Below are 22948 nucleotides of genomic sequence, written 5' to 3'. Positions count from 1 at the left end.
ACATCGGTGATAAAGTTCGCAACTTTTGGTGCTGATAAAAAAGCCTTGCCTGTACCGGAAGTAGCAGACGATGTGCGCGTGACGTCACGGGTTGTGGAGCTCCTCACATCCTCACATTGTTTACAATCATGGCCACCAGTGGCAAGAGCAATCCGGACCGAGAACGGGACGATTTCCCCATTAATTTGAGCGAGGGTGAAATATTTGTGGATGAGGAAAGTTAGTGTGAAGGATTAGAAAAAATAAAAAAAAAGACTACACAGTGGGAGCGATTTAGATGTTATTAGACAAATTTACTAGGATAATTCTAGGAAATTCCCTTATCTACTTATTGTGTTACTAGTGTTTTAATGAGATTATATGGTCCTACCAGTACAACCTGAAAGTCGGCCCCACACCTTTCTTCAGCACCAGTCGACGGGTAGTGGCGATGTCCATCTCTCCCCTTCGCAAGGGACCCTCTTCGAAACACGATCTTTCGAAATGATCACTGCATAATACACTGTACTTTGTGTGTGTGGTCCAATCCAACCGTATCCGCTTAACCGCTCTGTTCCATAGTAAAGCTTCACCGTCATCTTTCGGGAATGTAAATAATGAAACACCGGCTGTGTTTGTGTTGCTAAAGGCGGCCGCAATACACTGCTTCCCACCTACAGCTTTTTTTTTATTTTTTTTATTTTTTATTAAATCAACATAAAAATACACAAGATACCCTTTCCATTAGTGCATCAACCCCCCAAAGAAAGCCCCCCCGTCCCCCATTCACACTCATCCACACCCACTCACACAAAAAAAGGGTTGTTTCTTTCTGCTACCAAAATTCTGGTTCCCACAACATATATAACACAGTCTGCAAGGGACACAGTCCCTGAAACACACATGATTGTGTGTGTCGCCGGTCCACTAACACTATCAATTACTATTTTTACTACAGCTTTCTTCTTTGATGTCTCCATTGTTCATTGAACAAATTGCAAAAAAATTCAGCAACACAAAGTGTCCAGAACACTGTGGAATTAAGCGATGAAAACAGACGACTTATAGCTGGGAACGATACTGGAACAAAATGTCCTCTATAATGCGTGGCGTCACGCGCACGCGTCATCATACCGAGACGTTTCAGCCGGATATTTCGGCGCGAAATTTAAAATTGCAATTTAATCCGTATTGGCATGTGTTACAATGTTAATATTTCATCATTGATATACAAACTATCAGACTGAGTGGTCGGTAGTAGTGGGTTTCAGTAGGCCTTTAATCCTACCCCTTTCCCACTTCATAGCAATTACTAACACCTAAGCAATTATTGTTCTCAATTTCAAACAAAATAAGGCATGTTTCAAAACACACATCCCTTGCCCAGTGCTTTGTTTTGGACTCACTTTGAGCAAGCCAAACCAACACAATGCTGTAAGAAGCACACCAAGTAGCAATTAGCACAGTGGCTAACAACCTCACTGCTATGGTAACTGAATAAGCATGGAATTCGATCAGCCCACCCACAATGGATGTAAGCCCGGCACAAAATGGCTGGGCTGCAGGCACACAATGGGTGGATGAAAGTCTTGCACACTCAGACGAGGTTTGTACACCAGAGCATATTTCTATTCGGTCTGTGCACACACACACAATCAATCGTGATTAAAGCCTGTTTAGCATCTAAACCGTTACTAAGACAAGGGTTGTGGGAGTGTGGCACACTTAGCCTCCCCCCCAGTAAGTGAACACAGCTGGAGCCTACCTTAGTCCCGGAAAAAACATTGAGTTGTGCATATTGTGGAATTTTCTGCTCACCTCTGTTTACTCTCACAAAAAAAAAAATTTTTCTCAAGCTGCTGCACATCCCTCCCAGTGGCGGTCTCACTCACACTTTGGAAAAAAAAAAAAAAAAAAACCTGTATGACATCTTTTCTGGGTATGATAGGCTGCATTCACACTTTAGTGCGCTTCAAAATGGTATTCTTGTGATGGAACCAAAGGCTGCACAGTAAAGAACACATGCAGGAAAATAAAGACTTTTGTGATATATGTTATTGAAAGATATTTAACAGCTTAGATTAGGGGTAGGGAACCTATGGCTCTAGAGCCAGATGTGGCTCTTTTGATAACTGCATAACACAATAAGTAAGCATTAAGCATTACTTAACACAGTGTTAAAAATAAAGTTCAAAATATAAAACTTTCTCATGCATTTGAATCCATCCATCCATTTTCTGCCGTACCTGTTCAAGAAGTTGCATTATTGGTAAGAAGTATTTTATTTATTATTGGTTAGCTTCAGAATATAAATGTTATAAAAAAAAAAAAAAGAGACTTATTGTACTCTAAAATTGTTGTTATTAATTAAAAATGCATGCATTTAGTTGTATTCAGTGTTAAAAAATATTATATGGCTCTCACGGAAATACATTTAAAATATATATTTGGCTTTAATGACTCTCTCAGCCAAAAAGGTTCCCGACCCCTGGCTTAGATTTTGCAAAAAGCTCTAAAAACATACATTCAGGTTTACATACGCTTGTAAAGTACATAATTTCGGTATGTAGGGGCGGTATAGCTCGGTTGGTAGAGTGGCCGTGCCAGCAACTTGAGGGTTGCAGGTTCGATTCCCGCTTCCGCCATCCTAGTTACTGCCGTTGTGTCCTTGGGCAAGACACTTTACCCACCTGCTCCCAGTGCCACCCACACTGGTTTAAATGTAACTTAGATATTGGGTTTCACTATGTAAAGCGCTTTGAGTCACTAGAGAAAAGCGCTATATAAATATAATTCACTTCACTTCACTACAACTCTTATTTTTTTGTGATGGAGTGATTGGAACACATACTTGTTGGTGACAAAAAACATTTATGAAGTTTGGTTCTTTTATGAATGTATTATGGGGCTACTGAAAATGTGACCAAATCTGCTGGGTCAAAAGTATACATACAGCAATGTTAATATTTGCTTACATGTCACTGCAATAAGACACTTTTGGTAGCCATCCACAAGATTCTGGTTACATTTTTGACCACACCTCTCCCCTCCAAAGGCAAAACCCAGTAACTCAATTTTGGTCAAAACTGAGCTGATAATAATTTTGGAGTTCCTAGATGATATGCTTTACATTAGTGTATGCGATATTGTAATTTGTTCCGTAAGTAAGCTGTTACGCGCATGGCAGGACCTAGCAACTACCACATAACCGCGTAGATACAACAGAAAAACCTAGTATCTCAAGAGACCAACCGTATTCCATATTGATGTGTCATAGAAGGAGAATGAGTTAAGACCTTTGTTAGATCGGAATCTGGGTCCGACATGATTTGTGGAGCTCCCCCTGGTGTTGTGGTTATGGCGGTCATTTACGTTATGGAAGTAGTTTGACATGTACTTCGGTATCAGGGAGGTGTAGCGAGTCAAATACTAGTGCGCTCTAAAGACTGGAAAGTACGGTACTTGGTATTGGATAGATGCCCAAATTTGTAGAATCGTCCATGACTGATATCAAGTATCCAAACCACAGAAGAATAAGCGCTTATTACATTTCCAGAAACATGTTACAGTAGAAAGTAATCATCAATTTATAGTAAATTAACAAGTTGAATAATAATCACTTTGAGAAAATAAAATAACCAGATATGAGGCAATGTTACCGCATACGTCTGCAGCCAAATTAGGAGCAATTTTTATTTATTAATTTTATTAAACATTTATTTAACCAGGAAAGTCCCATTGAGATTACAACAACTCTTTTTCAAGGCAGCCCTGGCCAAGAAGCAGCAAAATATAAATTTACATAATAAAAATACATGTCATACACAATCGTAAAGACAGTTACAAATTAAAAACGCCATCTGCGATGAGGTGGCGACTTGTCCAGGGTGTACCCTGCCTTCCGCCCGATTGTAGCTGAGATAGGCGCCAGCGCCCCCCGCGACCCCGAAAGGGAATAAGCGGTAGAAAATGGATGGATGGATGGATGGATGGATCTCAAATGCTAGGGCAAATGGGATATCTATCCATCCATTTCCTACCGCTGTCCCTCTCGCGACAGGTGCTGGAGCAGTGAGCAACAAATAATTATTTTAATGCAAACAATAAGAGTAAACACTCCTTCATGTGATTCAATCACAAATATAGGAGGGCAGTAGACCCAGCGTAGCCTTATAAATAAAAGTATGCCAATGACCCAGCCTTCTGGAGGACAAAGAAGGCCATCCCACTCAGGAATACAGCTCACAACGATGAGTCAAGGCCCTACAGTGAGTTATGAACCTCAATAAAGCATGATATACAGTGTCGATCCTATGTAGACATTGAGCGGACACATTACTATACAACAGGTCTCCATAGTCTGAAATAGAAAAAAAATGTTTCATTGACGAGGCGCTTTTTTGCCTCAAAAGAAAAAAATACATTTATTTCAAAAGAATAAGCCCAATTTGAGTTTGTTTACAAGATTGTTTGGATGGGGCATGAAAATCAGGAAGTCATTCAGCAAAATACCGATTTATTTATACGTGTGAACCACCTCTATGACATTTCCCTCAAGAGTGAACCCTTAGATCAGGGGTGTCAAATTCACTTTAGATCGGGGGCCACATGGAGAAAAATGTACCCCCAAGTGGGCCGGACAGCTAAAATCACAGCACGATGACTTAAAAATAAAGACAACTCCAGATTGTTTTCTTTGTTTAAAAATAGAACAACCACATTCTGAAAATGTACAAATCAAAGTTGGGTTTTTTTTACGCTTACATGCTGCGGTAAATTGTATTCCATCTTTATTTGTCGATATTTATACTTTCTGAATAAATTATGTGATAATGTTCATCAGTCAACTCATTGGTGTTAATTTTCAATCAAGATAAAAAAAATAATATCAGAATCTAATTACAGGATGATAGTTTTGTAGTTCGCTCATTTTCTTCGACTGGTGCACTAACATCATGGTTTATTTTGTTTTACATAAGTAGCATCATCTACAAAGATACAAATAATTCCTATTGCGACATCTAGTGGACACAGTGAGAACAGCGTTTTTTTTTTCACTCCAAATTTTCGGCTCATTTTTATACTTAGCAAACTCATCCCGCAGGCTGGGTGAAACCTGTAAGCGGCCTGATCCAGCCCGCGGGCCATGCATTTGACACCCCTGACTTTTTGAAAAGGTTATATGATCATTACTTACTTACATACTTAGTGGCCTAGTGGTTAAGAGTGTCCGTCCTGAGATGGGTAAGTCGTGAGTTCAAACCCCAGCTGAGTCATACCAAAGACTATAAATATGGGACCCATTACCTCCCTGCTTGGCACTCAGTATCAAGGGTTGAATCACCAAAAATGATTCCCGGGCGCGGCCACTACTGCTGCTGACTATTCCCCTCACCTCCCAGGGGGTGAACATGGGGAGGGGTCAAATGCAGAGGACAAATTTCACCAGACCCAGTGTGTGTGTGACAATCATTGGTACTTTAACTTTAACTAATATACTAAATGAAATATTCAGATAAATATTGTTTTGTGGGATGCCCATCCATCCATTTTCTACCGCTTATTCCCTTTCGGGGTCGCGGGGGGCGCTGGCGCCTATCTCAGCTACAATCGGGCGGAAGGCGGGGTACACCCTGGATGCTGCAACATATTTCCTAATATAGATTTTAGACTGCACCATTAGGGGTGTAACGGTACACAAAAATTTCCGTTCGGTACATACCTCGGTTTAAAGGTCACGGTTCGGTTAATTTTCGGTACAGTAAGAAAACAACAAAATATACATTTTTGGGTTATTTATTTACCAGATTTGTAAACAATGGCATAACATGCATATACACACAGGGTCCATTGCCAAGGTCAATGTGGTCAACATATATAAAATGAAAACTAAATAATATAAAGGCTTAAAATGGTTTCTTAACAAAACCTTTCTACATATAAAGTGCTTTTTTTGATTAATTGATTGACACTTTTATTAGTAAATTGCACAGTACAGTACATATTCCGTACAATTGACCACTGAATGCAAACACCCCAATAAGTTTTTCAACTTGTTTAAGTCGGGGTCCACGTTAATCAACACCCCCCCCGACAGCCTGGCTAACTTGGCAGTAAGAGGATATATGGGCTTATTGTTCTTCCACCATAGAAGTGGGTCAAAATCTAGTTTTAACGCAATACAGCAACCCCCTTCGGCCCCGAACGGGACAAGCGTTAGAAAAATGGATGGATGGACGGTCTTAAATCTGCTGCTATAAAAACATTTATTATTGCTTCTGCCCTGCCTGACTCGCCGAGGAGAGACTGCTTGAATGCAGTGGTGACGCTTCAAAGGAGTTAGCATGTTTGATGTGTTGGCAGAAGCAATGTCAGCAAACCTCCGTCCTCCATTGTTGTATCGCACTGTGCAGCCAAAGTGTTCCCAAGCGGGAGATGTTAACGAGGCAGGAGGGTCTTCCATCTCTGGCTTTTGCATGTTGTCCTAGCCCGGTCGCTGATAGCCTGCCGTCTGTTGTGCCTCGCTCTGCATTGTTTACACAACCTGCGGTGCGCTACCTAATATGTTTGTGTGGAAACTTGTTCAGTACACCTCCGAACTGAACCGAAACCCCCATACTGAAACGGTTCAATACAAATACAAGTACCGCCCATCCCTAGTGCACACCAGGGTTCTTTAAATGGCGTTCACCCATGACCAAACAGACTGTACTAACACAGCCATTGCACCGCAGTTCCAATTAACTCAACCAAACATGTGATGGAACCTTCTGCCTCAAGCAATCAAACGCTGAAGTTCAATAAAACCAGTTGTGTTTCCATTGTTACCAGAAAGACCTAAAACCAGCGATTGTCCCACCCATTGCCTCGACAACAGAGACAGTCCTTGCGTTTGACAATACGAATAATTGGGAGCGACATAAAGCGCCTTTTCACCAAACAAAGCCTGTCTTCCCCTTGTAATAAACAGACACATGCCAAGAAGTAGGAAGACAAAATGCTGTTTGTCCTCCATTGTTGTCCTTTCAGTTCGCTGTGGCACGCTCCTCTTCTTTGTTGAATACAATGTATTATGCCGCTATGATGTCATGCTATTTATGTAGCGGATGGCGCCATCCCGACCCTGCCTATGCGCTGTGAAAACATCAGGAATCATCCTTTCATTTCGTAATGTGGTGCCTGCTATGTTACCACGTAATAGCATTGGTGGTATCGGACTATAACTGAGCTCCCAGCCGCCTCCTTATTTCTCCTGGAAATAGCCAGGTGCTTGTAACAGCTCAGTACTGTGCACGTAATTTAATCCTCATCACCTTTACTCTTCTTAACTGCATTTAAACGCTATGAACGACATCGAATGGGAGAGGATCAGCCAGTCGTAGCCTCTTTCACACAGAGACTGAGCAGTAAAAATGATTCCACAATGATGTCGCTCTGCTTGTTTACACAGTGCTTAACAAGGGCCGGAGCAATAACCCCCTAAAACCCTTCTGCCAAGGAGCAACGATACAATAGTGCAGTGAAAATGCATCCGTGGTTATGTTTTCTTCAATCTAGTGGCTTTGCATGGTGCCAAGCAACCCCATAAAGATAAGGAGAGGCAGACCTGTGTTGGTACATGCTCTGCAAAGTTGTTTACCAACTGGAGTAAGAACACACAGATGTAAAAAAAAAAAAAAATAGAACGGCACTTATTTGTTTAGGTAAGTGTGGAGAATGAATATATTTTTAAGAGTTATTTCTTTATTGATAGTCATGTTTAAAGCAGCTAATATTTTCCCATGTGTACACTTTGTGTTTTTCTCTTGTTGTTCACTTGTAAACTCTGTGTTTTACCTGAAAGGCGCTGGAATGTGTATTGGGAGTATAATGTACTCACTTTTTACATTATCAGTTTAGAACAGGCCTGGGAAATTATATTGATTCAGGGGCCAAATTTAGAGAAAAAAATGTGCCGGGGGGTCAGTATATATATGTTTTGGAACACTAATATAAAACCTCACAATAATGTCTGATTGAATGCTAAAAATGTTATGACACAGCGCCTTAAAAAACAAAATGGAATTTTACATTTTTGTATAAAGGATAAAACGCTGAATATCGACAACATATGAACACCATACCGCCTTTCGATCGAAACATTTCACAATCAAGTGAAACGCAACAAAAATGCAACAAATGGTGAAGAATGAACGCAAAAGGTAAAAAATAAACCAACCTAGAATCTGATACATCTGATATTTGCTGAATTTCCCCCAGGGATCATCCATCCATCCATCCATCATCTTCCGCTTATCCGAGGTCGGGTCGCGGGGGCAACAGCCTAAGCAGGGAAACCCAGACTTCCCTCTCCCCAGCCACTTCGTCTAGCACTTCCCGGGGGATCCCGAGGCGTTCCCAGGCCAGCCGGGAGACATAGTCTTCCCAACGTGTCCTGGGTCTTCCCCGTGGCCTCCTACCGATTGGACGTGCCCTAAACACGTAAGGGTGGCATCCTGACCAGATGCCCGAACCACCTCATCTGGCTCCTCTCGATGTGAAGGAGCAGCGGCTTTACTTTGAGTCCCTCCCGGATGGCAGAGCTCCTCACCCTATCTCTAAGGGAGAGACCCGCCACACGGCAGAGGAAACTCATTTCGGCCGCTTGTACTCGTGATCTTATCCTTTCGGTCATGACCCAAAGCTCATGACCATAGGTGAGGATGGGAACGTAGATCGACCGGTAAATTGAGAGATTTGCCTTCCGGCTCAGCTCCTTCTTCACCACAACGGATCGGTACAACGTCCGCATTACTGAAGACGCCGCACCGATCCGCCTGTCGATCTCACGATCCACTCTTCCCTCACTCGTGAACAAGACTCCTAGGTACTTGAACTCCTCCACTTGGGGCAGGGTCTCCTCCCCAACACGGGATCAATAAAGTACTTTTTATTCTATATCACTAAGCTTTAGAACTTAGTTGTGAAAATCTCCTTCCGCGTCTGTGGAAACGCTTCCCGCCCACACTGCTTGGTGCCTCGTCTGAGCTGCTGTGACCTAGATCAGTGGTTCTCAAATGGGGGTACGCGTAACCCTGGGGGTACTTGAAGGTATGCCAAGGGGTACGTGAGATTTTTCAAAAATATTCTAAACATAGTAACAATTCAAAAATATTTTATAAATATATTTATTGAATAATACTTCAACAAAATATGAATGTAAGTGCATCAACTGTGAAAAGAAATGCAACAATGCAATATTCAGTGTTGACAGCTAAATTTTTTGCGGACATGTTCCATAAATATTGGTTAAAGATTTCTTTTTTTGTGAAGAAATGTTTAAGTTCATGAATCCAGATGGATCTCTATTACGATCCCCAAAGAGGGCACTTTAAGTTGATGATTACTATGTGTACAAATCTTTATTTTTAGTTGAATCACTTGTTTATTTTTCAACAATTTTTTAGATATTTTTATATCTTTTTTTCCGAATAGTTCAAAAAAGACCACAACAAATGAGCAATATTTTGCACTGTTATACAATTTAATAAATCAGAAACTGATGACATAGTGGTGTATTTTACTTCTTTATCTTATTTTTTTTCAACCGAAAATGCTTTAGGGGGTACTTGAATTAAAAAAAATTTCACAGGGGGTACATCACTGAAAAATGGTTGAGAACCACTGACGTAGATGACCATAGTAACTAATTAGTTGACTATAGTAACTAATTAAATTACCATAGTAACTAGTGTATCATCCATAACCGCAGATTCCAAGCATTGAAAGACTTAGTATAGTCTTCAACTATACTAAGGTCATTAGAAAAGATGAGTGCACATCATAATGGCAGCTACACTGTCCATCTTAAACATCTAAAACTATTATTTGGGAATGTCCGGCGGGCCGGGTTGAAAAGCTCATGAGGCCCCCGGTCCTTATTTTGCCCAGGTCTGCTTTAAAACAATAAGGCTGTATTTCTTTCTGGTTGGAAGGGGGCTGTTTTCATACTAAATAAGCTGACTCTTTCCGTTTGGTTTTCAGACCACTTCTTGATGCTGCTATTATAGCATTGTGAGGGCTGGTCTCCTAAAGCTTCAGAAAAATGTGATAATATCACTATTGTGTCTTTGTGGTCCTTCTTACTCAACATATATGTCATCAGAAAGAATTTGGGATTGACCAGTGTCTTTTAATCCCTGACAGGAGGACTGGTCCGACGCAACTGAAGGCAGCTAACTTTTCTACTCCTAAACCACTACTGCCAAAAAGGGTGAACATTTCGCAAAACATATCAGTCTTGCCTGTGCTATTTATTATATATTATATTTATTGACAAGTACACTTAATGATGGTTCTGTTATTGAACCACCATGGTTTGACCCTATCAGTCTGATCGAGACCAAGTGTAACTTTAAAGGGTCCATAATGCAAAACCAACTGTTCTTACCTGTCGATAAGAACACGATAAGTGACAAAATATGAAATCAAAACCATGGATGCATTGCCGAGATAAAAATAAAACAATCATGCCTTCATCCAAACCTGCTTGAAACGATCTGTTTGGAATTTAGGACGATTGTGACGTATTTTGCTTTAGTTACATCAACAGATACACTATATTGCCAACAGTATTTGGCCACCTGCCTTGATTCACACATGAACTTGAAGTACCATCCCATTCCTAACCCATAGGGTTCAATATGATGTCGGTTCACCTTTTGCAGCTATTACAGCTTAAACTCTTCTGGGAAGGCTGTCCACAAAGTTGCAGAGTGTGTTTATAGGAATTTTCGACCATTAGTCTAAAAGCGCATTGGTGAGTTCACACACTGATGTTGGTCGAGAAGGCCTGGCTCTCAGTCTCCGTTCTAATTCATCCCAAAGGTGTTCTATCTAGTTCAGGTCAGGTTCATCAACACCAGACTTTTGTCATCCATGTCTTTATGGACCTGCTTTACACCACTGCATCTCACGCGTTGCATTAGACTTGGTGATGTATGGCTAAGATGCAGCTGATTGGCCATGGAAACCCATTCCATCAAACTCTCTGCGTACTGTAAGTGGGCTAATTGTAAGGTTAAATGAAGTTTGGAGCTCTGTAGCAACTGTCTGTGCAGAAAGTCGGCGACCTGTTTGCACTATGCGCTTCAGCATCTGCTGACCCCTCTCTGTCAGTTTACGTGGCCTACCACTTTGTGGCTTGGTTGCTGTTGTTCCAAAAAAATTCCATTTTCTCATAACATTAAAAGATTACAGTTGGTACAAAATGCGGCTGCTAGACTTTTGACAAGAACAAGAAAGTTTGATCACATTACGCCTGTACTGGCTCACCTGCACTGGCTTCCTGTGCACTTAAGATGTGACTTTAAGGTTTTACTACTTACGTATAAAATACTACACGGTCTAACTCCATCCTATCTTGCCGATTGTATTGTACCATATGTCCCGGCGAGAAATCTGCGTTCAAAGGACTCCGACTTATTAGTGATTCCTAAAGCCCAAAAAAAGTCTGCGGGCTATAGAGCGTTTTCCGTTCGGGCTCCAGTACTCTGGAATGCCCTCCCGGTAACAGTTCGAGATGCTACCTCAGTAGAAGCATTTAAGTCTCACCTTAAAACTCATTTGTATACTCTAGCCTTTAAATAGACCTCCTTTTTAGACCAGTTGATCTGCCGCTTCTTTTCTTTTTCTCCTCTGTCCCCCCCCTCCCTCGTGGAGGGGGTCCGGTCCGATGACCATGGATGAAGTACTGGCTGTCCAGAGTCGGGACCCGGGATGGACTGCTCGTCAGGACCCAGGATGGACCGCTCGCCTGTGTATTGGTTGGGGACATCTCTACGATGCTGATCCGACTCCACTTGGGATGGTTTCCTGTGGACGGGACTCTCGGTGCTGTCTTGGATCCGCTTTGAACTGAACTCTCGCGGCTGTGTTGGATTGAACTTTCACAGTATCATGTTAGACCCGCTCGACATCCATTGCTTTCGGTCCCCTAGAGGGGGGGGGGGGGGGGGGGGGGGTGGTTGCCCACATTTGAGGTCCTCTCCAAGGTTCTCATAGTCATCATTGTCACTGATGTCCCACTGGGTGTGAGTTCTCCTTGCCCTTATGTGGCCTGTGTGTCATAGTGGTTTGCGTAGTCCCACTGGGTGTGAGTTTTCCTTGCCCTTGTGTGGGTTCTTCCGAGGATGTCGTAGTCGTAGTGGTTTGTACAGTCCTTTTGAGACATTTGTGATTTAGGGCTATATAAATAAACAATGATTGATTGATTGATAATAAAGCCGACAGTTGACTTTGGAATATTTAGGAGCAAGGAAATTTTGAGGAATCTGTTGCAGAGGTGGCATCCTATGACAGTTCCACGCTGGAAATCGCTGAGCTTCTGAGAGCGGCCCATTCTTTCACAAATGTTTGCAGAAACATTTGTTTCCGAAAAGCTTTGCATCAGTCTGCAATTTTTATTCAGTGGCAGTCCAAAGTTGTCATCAGTAAGTTCCCTATTTTTCTCCATCCTCTTGTTGTGGAGCAGATTGGCTCGTACATGCACATGCATGCTAAAATGTTATGATTTCCTGAATGACAGGAGAATGCATTGTATGGCCAACACCGTGCTACTTTAGAAACGTGTGTCCTCCAAATGCAAAAGGCGGAATATGTCAGGCTTTTAAGTGATGCACTTTTCACTCAAGTTTCACCCCTTTGTTGAACCCTGCATGCGTCCACTTTTCAAATTGAACAGCCCGATGCAAAAGGTCCAACAAAAGAAAAATCAGTGGGAGAGGAGAAAAAAAACCTGCGTTGGGCCAAGAATAAAGCGGCAGGCTTTGTTATTGTAGCGGTAGAATGGCGACGTGGATTTAAAAGGCTGAGTGCTGTGATAAGAGAGGGATTCACGGTGAGAAGACTCGAATATGAAGCGCTGTTTGTACAAAGGCACAAGAGAAGGATTTAACAAGACATGTGCAAACACACACACACACACATACACGTACACAAACACACACACTCCTATAGGTGTACATACTGTACAATTATGACATTACCGCTCAGTGAGGCCCGGCCAGGAAATGAGGCTGAGTAAGTGAGTTTGGAAGATGGCGAGTAAGTGGGAGAGATTAAATGGCGAAGCGTGAGGAGGGGTAGTCTGAAGAGAGGTGAGAATATAAAAGACAAATCTTCCTAAGAGTGTTAGAAAGGAGCTGTGCACAAGCTATCGTTGACTAAAATCCTTCACATTCAAAGGCGTCATGGCCAAGAAAAAAAAAACGCAACAAAAACCCTCCATTCACTCGCCGCGCCATCTTTACCAGCTCCAACTTTCTCATTCAGTGCACTACAGTTTGCTAAGTACCTTACTACAGTGGTTCTCAAATGGGGCTACGCTTACCCCTGGGGGTACTTGAAAGTATGCCAAGGGGTACGTGAGATTATTTTTTAAATATTCTAAAAATAGCAACAAAACATTCTAAAAATAGCAACAATTCAAAAATCGTTTTATTTATTGAATAATACTTCAACAAAATATGAATGTAAGTTCATAAACTGTGAAAAAAAATACAACAACGCATTATTCAGTGTAGACAGTTTTTTTGTGGACATGTTCCATAAATACTGATGGTAAAGATTTATTTTTTTGTGAAGAAATGTTTAGAATTAACTTAATCAATCCAGATGGATCTCTATTACAATCCCCAAAGAGGGCACTTTAAGTTGATGATTACTTCTATGTGTAGAAATCTTTATTTATAATTGAATCACTTGTTTATTTTTCAACAAGTTTTTAGTTATTTTTATATCTTTTTTTTCGCAAAATAGTTCAAGAAAGACCACTATAAATGAGCAATATTTTGCACTGTTATACAATGTAATAAATCAGAAACTGATGACATAGTGCTTAATTTACTTCTTTATCTCTTCTTTTCAACCAAAAATGCTTTACTCTGATTAGGGTGTACATGAATTAAAAAAATGTTCACAGGGGGTACATCGCTGAAAAAAGGTTGATAACCACTGCCTTAGTTTGTTGTCAGGAACAAAATACAAAACAAAAACAACCTTAGTTTTTCCTAAAATGACCAAACTTTATATATGTATATTTTTTATGGATAACATTTAGATTGCCATCCATCCATCCATTTTCTACCGCTTATCCCCTTTCGGGGTTGCGGGGGGCGCTGGCGCCTATCTCAGCTACAATCGGGCGGAAGGCAGGGTACACCCTGGACAAGTCGCCACCTCATCGCAGGGCCAACACAGATAGACAGACAACATTCACACTCACATTCACACACTAGGGCCAATTTAGTGTTGCCAATCAACCTATCCCCAGGTACATGTCTTTGGAAGTGGGAGGAAGCCGGAGTACCCGGAGGGAACCCACGCATTCACGGGGAGAACATGCAAACTCCACACAGAAAGATCCCGAGCCTGGATTTGAACCCAGGACTGCAGGAACTTCGTATTGTGAGGCAGACGCACTAACCCGTAATTTTTTTAATTAAATAGTTTACATGGTTTCTTTTTAGGAAAACGCAACATTGCAGGCAATTATCTTCCAATTTCTACAGAAAGAGCCGTCTTAGTTGACTAACGTTGTATTTAAGCTTTGTCTATGACGGTCCTCATTCATCCAGGTCATTGTCATCTCAGGGCTCATGCTAACGAGGGGAGTTTAGACTTCAGGATTTTAGGATTGCTTGTTTGCGACAGTTGTTTTTCTCACTACAATCATCATCAGGCCTCAGTCAGTCGTAACGACTATGGAAACTTCGCCAGTCCGGAGGTCAAGTTTAAACTCAGCGACAACGCCTGCTGTGGCTGATGAGTCCGATGTGGGAGAGGCAAACTGCAGATGTAGCTGGAAGACGGAACTGCAGGAGTGCTTGCCTTCCGCTTGGTTCTGTTTTCATTGGGTGTGGCATGGATCTTTTCCTTGCCAGTCTTCAGCTGTTTGTGGCGGACATTGCACCGTTTGCAGCGGTCAGCCGCACTAAAATAGTGCAAAACCATCCTTGCCCGGGCACACCCCCTGGTTTTTGGAGTATAAATATGTGTGGTTTTGGCACCAACTACTGGACTAGATCTGACCAATCTAAGGCTATGTCTATATTAAGCCGGATAATTCCATAAACAAATAATTATTTAGCCTTAGCCTCGTTTCAGCCACAATAATCTATCGTTTAAGGTCCCCATCTTCGGACAATTTTTACACAGGTAAATGCGCCGCCTATTTCTTGAATCTCCGGCTCTGAGCTTTGTATGGACTCATTGATCGTTTACAAACTGAGTTTGGAGAGGAAGTGAAGTCAGAAAGACCGCGGCCCACACAGGAAGTGACGTCAGAAAGAACGCGGCACAGCCAGCTTCATAACAACCGGAGCTAACATCTGGAGAGATAGAGTCGAGTCATCCAGGCATGCCCGTGTTTCTCCTTCTTCTACATATACAGAGGCTTGTGGAAATCACACATCACATCACACTCACAACTTAAAGGGGAACATTATCACAATTTCAGAAGGGTTAAAAACAATAAAAATCAGTTCCCAGTGGGTAGTTGTATTTTTTAAAGTATTTTTCAAAATGTTACCGGTCTCGGAATATCCCTAAATTAAGCTTTAAAGTGCTTGATTTTCGCTATTTGCGATGCGACTATCCATTTCCCTGTGACGTCATACAGTTCCCATACCTCATTCAATGTGTTCCGTGTTGGAACTTGGTACGCCTCTGCACTCTATCGATGTTCTATACCAGGGGTGTCAAACTCAAATAGAGAGTGGCCCAAAAGTTAAAACTAAACAAAGCCGCGGGCCAATGCTGAACAAATTAGCCTTTTAATAGGGACCCAAACAAGTTTTGCATTGAATATTAAACAGCAAGGCTTATAAAACTTTATAGTCACATACAAAATCGAGTTTCATATTATAATAAATATTAAAAAAATATCAATGGCATATCAAATAAAATTAAAATTAAAATTGGGGGAGCGGGGTTTGGTGGTAGCAGGGATGCATATTGTAGCGTCCCGGAAGAGTTAGTGCTGCAAGGGGTTCTGGGTATTTCTGTTGTGCTACGGTGCGGATGTTCTCCCGAAATGTGTTCGTCATTTTTATTTGGTGTGGCTTCACAGTGTGGCGCATATTTGTAAAAGTGTTTATATGGCCACCCTCAGTGTGACCCTCATGGCTGTTGATCAAGTATGCCTTGCATTCACTTGTGTGTGTGTTAAAGCCGTATATATTCTGTGACTGGGCCGGCACGTTGTTTGTATGGCGTAAAAGCGGACGTGACGACAGGCTGTAGAGGACGCTAAAGGCAGTGCCTTCAAGGCACGCCCCCAATATTGTTGTCCGGGTGGAAATCGGGCGAAATTCGGAGTCTCTCGGGAAAATCGTGAGGGTTGGCAAGTATGAGTATCAGCGGTGAATGCAGTGCTACAGCGGCATCGACCCTGTATAATACCGGCGGGCCAGCTCTAATCTTAATTTGATATTACCTCAAGGGCCAAATGAAATTACACGGCGGGCAAAATTTGGCCCGCGGGCCAGAATTTGACACCCATGTTCTATACCAAAAAAATATGTTTATGAATACATGTACCGTTGCACACCTTCTCTTTAGTGTTTGTCTTCCCCACAGTCAGTGGTTTTTTGACTATTGCCTGTCTACTGCATGAAACCTCACCCTGAAGTACACACACACACACACACACACACACACACACGCGCTGAAATGCTCACAAAAACAGACGAATCCCACGATAGCAATTACCTAATCTACCCACAGGCGTGCACCACTGCACATGGTGTGCCTGTGACACTCTAAACAGCATTGATCAAGCATATCGTGACTGCACTGCAGACGAGGTGCCAGCATCAAAACCTTTTAGGTTTCAAGCTTTTCATATGCTACCTCCAACCCTTTTCCTCTCCTCTACGTCCCACCAACCCCAGATGGTAAAGCACTGTGACCAATTAAAGACTTCCCCGAGGATAAAACCAGTTATAGCCTCAGCCATCTGACCGTTTTTTTTTTTTGTGTGTGTGCATAGCCCTGTTTGAGTCTGTGTGCATGTTTGTAAATGTGTGTTAATAAAGCTTAGAAATCTTACCGCTGTGTTTTAATCAGTGTACAAAGCTTTGTCTTCCGCCCAGTTCCACAAGTATACCCTCTAAATATACTCTGGTACATTTACATTTGAGGTAAACTGCGATATCTCTCTCGTCTATTATATACCAATACTTTAGATTCCAGACTATAAGCCACTACTTGTTTTCCGAAATTTTGAACCCTGTGGCTTATAAAACGGTGTGACTGATTTATGTTTTTTTTCCCCCCGCTTATTGCCATAATGTTTTATGTTCAATAGTTTTCATTAAACCCAAGCAGAAGACTGAGATGGTGTGTTATTGTGTGTGTTATGGCACCATATTTTAGATGAATTTGCTCACTGCAGGTGTTGTGAGTTAAAAATGTACTTTCTGCTTTGCCTTAAACCGGAAGTAAAACAGTCCATAACATTTCTCTTCATTCATCAATACAAGCAAGTTCACATGTTTTTCTCGCCATTTCAAGGTTTGTGGTGGCTGTCAAAGGTGACCAACTTCTGAGGATATAGCCATGTTATTTTACTATTGTTCACTGCTCGCTGTGCATATCCTATGAAGTCAGACCTACACTGTTTTAATGTCCATTTTCTCAGATGATATAATTGTTGATGTCAACCAAACCTAAACCCTCCCGCCCCAACCCCTTCCCAGATTGTAAATAATCTAAATAATTCAATTAAATAACATTAGAAGGATTGTTACAACGTGTAAATGGAATAAAACAAACAACATGTTTACTTGACCCACTTCCTGGGAAACTTATCAAGGAGCTTTTTGTATTATTAGGTCCATCAGTGCTAAATATTATAAACTTATCACTTTCCTCGGGCACTGTTCCCGTTGCATTCAAAAAAGCGGTTATTCATCCTCTCCTTAAAAGACCTAACCTCGATCCAGACCTCATGGTAAACTACCGACCGGTGTCTCACCTTCCCTTTATTTCGAAAATCCTCGAAAAAATTGTTGCAGAGCAGCTAAATGAGCACTTAGCGTTTAACAATCTATGTGAAACCTTTCAATCCGGTTTCAGGGCAAATCACTCGACTGAGACAGCCCTCGCAAAACTGACTAATGATCTATTGCTAACGATGGACTCTGATGCGTCATCTATGTTGCTGCTCCTCGATCTTAGCGCTGCTTTCGATACCGTCGATCATAATATTTTATTAGAGCGTATCAAAATACGAATTGGTATTTCGGACTCAGCCCTGTCATGGTTTAACTCTTATCTTACTGATAGGATGCAGTGCGTCTCCTATAACAGTGTGACCTCGGACTATGTTAAGGTAACGTGTGGAGTTCCCCAGGGTTCGGTCCTTGGCCCTGTACTCTTCAGCATCTACATGCTGCCGCTAGGTGACGTCATACGCAAATACGGTATTAGCTTTCACTGTTATGCTGATGACACCCAACTTTACGTGCCCCTAAAGCTGACCAACACGCCGGACTGTAGTCAGTTGGAAGCGTGTCTTAATGAAATTAAACAATGGATGTCCGCTAACTTTTTGCAACTTAATGCCAAAAAAACGGAAATGCTGATTATCGGTCCTGCTAGACACCGACCTCTATTTAATAATACAACTTTAACATTTGACAACCAAATAATAAAACAAGGTGACTCTGTAAAAAATCTGGGTATTATCTTCGACCCAACTCTCTCCTTTGAGTCACACATTAAAAGCGTTACTAAAACGGCCTTCTTTCATCTCCGTAATATCGCTAAAATTCGCTCCATTTTGTCCACTAAAGACGCCGAGATCATTATCCATGCGTTTGTTACGTCTCGTCTCGATTACTGTAACGTATTATTTTCGGGTCTCCCAATGTCTAGCATTAAAAGATTACAGTTGGTACAAAATGCGGCTGCTAGACTTTTGACAAGAACAAGAAAGTTTGATCATATTACGCCTGTACTGGCTCACCTGCACTGGCTTCCTGTGCACTTAAGATGTGACTTTAAGGTTTTACTACTTACGTATAAAATACTACACGGTCTAGCTCCAGCCTATCTTGCCGATTGTATTGTACCGTATGTCCCGGCAAGAAATCTGCGTTCAAAAGACTCCGGCTTATTAGTGATTCCTAGAGCTCAAAAAAAGTCTGCGGGCTATAGAGCGTTTTCCGTTCGGGCTCCAGTACTCTGGAATGCCCTCCCGGTAACAGTTCGAGATGCTACCTCAGTAGAAGCATTTAAGTCTCATCTTAAAACTCATCTGTATACTCTAGCCTTTAAATAGACCTCCTTTTTAGACCAGTTGATCTGCCGCTTCTTTTCTTTCTCCTATGTCCCCCCCTCCCTTGTGGAGGGGGTCCGGTCCGATGACCATGGATGAAGTACTGGCTGTCCAGAGTCGAGACCCAGGATGGACCGCTCGTCGGGACCCAGGATGGACCGCTCGCCTGTATCGGTTGGGGACATCTCTACGCTGCTGATCCGCTCGAGATGGTTTCCTGTGGACGGGACTCTCGCTGCTGTCTTGGAGCCACTGTGGATTGAACTTTCGCAGTATCATGTTGGACCCGCTCGACATCCATTGCTTTCGGTCCCCTAGAGGGGGGGGGTTGCCCACATCTGAGGTCCTCTCCAAGGTTTCTCATAGTCAGCATTGTCGCTGGCGTCCCACTGAATGTGAATTCTCCCTGCCCACTGGGTGTGAGTTTTCCTTGCCCTTTTGTGGGTTCTTCCGAGGATGTTGTAGTCGTAATGATTTGTGCAGTCCTTTGAGACATTTGTGATTTGGGGCTATATAAATAAACATTGATTGATTGATTGAATGTATATAATCTGATGATTAATTTGTGTGATGACTGTATTATGCTGATAGTATATATTTGTACCATGAATTGATTAACTCCGCAAAGGCTGTCCTTTGTCACCGATTCTGTTCATAACTTTTATGGACAGAATTTCTAGGCGCAGTCAAGGCGTTGAGGGGTTCCGGTTTGGTGGCCGCGGGATTAGGTCTCTGCTTTTTGCAGATGATGTGGTCCTGATGGCTTCATCTGGCCAGGATCTTCAGCTCTCACTGGATCGGTTCGCAGCCGAGTGTGAAGCGACCGGAATGAGAATCAGCACCTCCAAGTCCGTAGAGGGCCATCTTCGGGTTGGGGAGGAGACCCTGCCCCAAGTGGAGGAGTTCAAGTACATAGGAGTCTTGTTCACGAGTGGGCAGGGAGTAGATCGTGAGATTGACAGGCGGATTGGTGCGGCGTCTTCAGTAATGCGGACGTTGTATCGATCCGTTGTGGTGAAGAAGGAGCTGAGCCGGAAGTCAAAGCTCTCAATTTACCGGTCGATCTACGTTCCCATCCTCACCTATGGTCATGAGCTTACGGCTGGCCTGGGAACGCCTCAGGATCCCCCGGGAAGAGCTAGACTAAGTGGCTGGGGAGAGGGAAGTCTGGGCTTCCCTGCTTAGGCTGCTGCCCCCGCGACCCGACCTCGGATAAGCGGAAGATGATGGATGGATGGAATTGATTAACATGTAACCCGACTTAAACAAGTTTAAAAACTTATTCAGGTGTTACCATTTAGTGGTCGATTGTACGGAATAAGTACTGTACTGTGCAATCTACTAATACAAGTCTAAATCAATCAATCAATCAATCAATCAAGGTGAGAAGCATTTTTTATAAACTAAAACAAACTTTTACAAGCTCCGAGGAGAGAAAGCAGCTCACCAGTTGATAATGTCAGTACAGCAGTATAAGTAAGTTGCCTTACTGTGATCAATATGCTGCAAAATGTAGCTCCCTAACATACAAAATTAAATAAAAAAGACATATGTTCTTCTCTGTCATAATTACTGTGAATTTTAGGCACAATACCAAAAAAAAGTGCAGTTCCCATTTAAGTAGAAACACTATGTCTTGAGACATGGCATCTTGATATGAGTAGTTGATCCCCTACCAATCAGCAAACATTCTGACCCTCATAGACCGGCTATGTGCTCATGAAACAAGCAAATTAGTCCCGTCTCTTTAGGAAAGTACTCCTAAGCTCAACTCCGGCTGTGACTAAAAGCCACCTGTCACATGAACGGTCTCCTCCATTTAAAAACATGTCCACCACCAATGGGAAGACCAAAGAGCTGTCAAAGTACCCCAAGGAGAAGATTATAGTACTGCAAAATCAATCAATCAATCAATGTTTATTTATATAGCCCCAAATCACAAATGTCTCAAAGGACTGCACAAATCATTACGACTACAACATCCTCGGAAGAACCCACAAAAGGGCAAGGAAAACTCACACCCAGTGGGCGGGGAGAATTCACATCCAGTGGGACGCCAGTGACAATGCTGACTATGAGAAACCTTGGAGAGGACCTCAGATGTGGGCAACCCCCCCCCCTCTAGGGGACCGAAAGCAATGGCTGTCGAGCGGGTCTAACATGATACTGTGAAAGTTCAATCCACAGTGGCTCCAAGACAGCAGTGAGAGTCCCGTCCACAGGAAACCATCTCAAGCGGATCAGCAGCGTAGAGATGTCCCCAACCGATACAGGCGAGCGGTCCATCCTGGGTCCCGACGAGCGGTCCATCCTGGGTCTCGACTCTGGACAGTCAGTACTTCATCCATGGTCATCGGACCGGACCCCCTCCACAAGGGAGGGGGGGACATAGGAGAAAGAAAAGAAGCGGCAGATCAACTGGTCTAAAAAGGAGGTGTATTTAAAAGGCTAGAGTATACAGATGAGTTTTAAGATGAGATTTAAATGCTTCTACTGAGGTAGCATCTCGAACTGTTACCGGGAGGGCATTCCAGAGTAAAAGAATGAAATAGGCTACGAAATATTTTTTTGCAAAATAATGAGGTGAAACTATAAACTGAAGAAGAGATAAGAGGTGAAGGGGACACAACATGGTTGGAAGGAGGGGTTCAGTGTAAAGTCGCTTGGTTAGCATCCAACACGGCAGCAGGTTGAGGCAAAGGAGCCATTGCCAACTTGAGTTGCCAGTTTTTTGTTTTTTTTTGTGGAATAAACAGACCTTCACTCCATCCCACACAATTGAAAAGACACACCCTCATTCTAATATGGCTTCCTGTGCACAGGGCTAAGATACAAACCCCGTTTTCATAGGAGTTGGGAACTTGTGTTAGATGTAAATATAAACGGAATACAATGATTTGTAAATCATTTTCAACCCATATTCAGTTGAATATGCTAAAAAGACAACATAAAGATGTTGCTTTTGGAAATATACGACATTGTGTCATCGGGACCAAAGGGGAAGCGAACCATCCAGACTGTTATCGAGGCAAAGTTCAAAAGCCAGCATCTGTGATGGTATGGGGGTGCATTAGTGCCCAAGGCATAGGTAACTTACACATCTGTGAAGGCACCATTAATGCTGAAAAGTACATACAGGTTTTGAAACAACATATGCGGCCATCTAAGCACCGTCTTTTTCATGGACGCCCCTGCTTATTTCAGCAAGACAATGCCAAGCCACATTCAGCATGTTACAAAAGCATGGCTTCGTAAAAAAAGAGTGTGGGTACGTTTTTGGCCCGCCTGCAGTCCAGATCTGTCTCCTATCGAAAATGTGTGGCGCAATATGAAGCGTGAACTACGACAGCGGAAACCCCGGACTGTTGAACGACTGAAGCTCTACATAAAACAAAAATTCCAAGAATTCCACTTTCAAAGCTTCAACCATTAGTTTCCTCAGTTCCCAAACATTTGAGTGTTGTTAAAAGAAAAGGTGATGTAACACAGTGGTGAACATGCCCTTTCCCAACTACTTTGGCACGTGTTGCAGCCATGAAATTCCAAGTTAAATATTTGCAAAAAATAAAAAATAAACTTTATGAGTTTGAACATCAAATATCTTGTCTTTGTAGTGCATTCAATTGAATATGGGTTGAAAATTATTTG

The 22948-nt window shown here is 42.3% G+C and overlaps 1 protein-coding gene across 2 annotated transcripts in view; it reads right to left on the bottom strand.

The window, feature by feature from the left end:
- Positions 1–22948, bottom strand: part of igsf3 (immunoglobulin superfamily, member 3) — a 370516-nt gene that overhangs the window by 228801 nt on the left and 118767 nt on the right. The gene's annotated exons all lie outside the window — the stretch shown is intronic.

Source organism: Nerophis ophidion, linkage group LG19, assembly GCF_033978795.1.
Source record: "Nerophis ophidion isolate RoL-2023_Sa linkage group LG19, RoL_Noph_v1.0, whole genome shotgun sequence".
NCBI lineage: Eukaryota > Metazoa > Chordata > Actinopteri > Syngnathiformes > Syngnathidae > Nerophis > Nerophis ophidion.
Note: the sequence above shows the minus strand (reverse complement) of the source record. Positions and strands in the feature narration are given on the sequence as shown.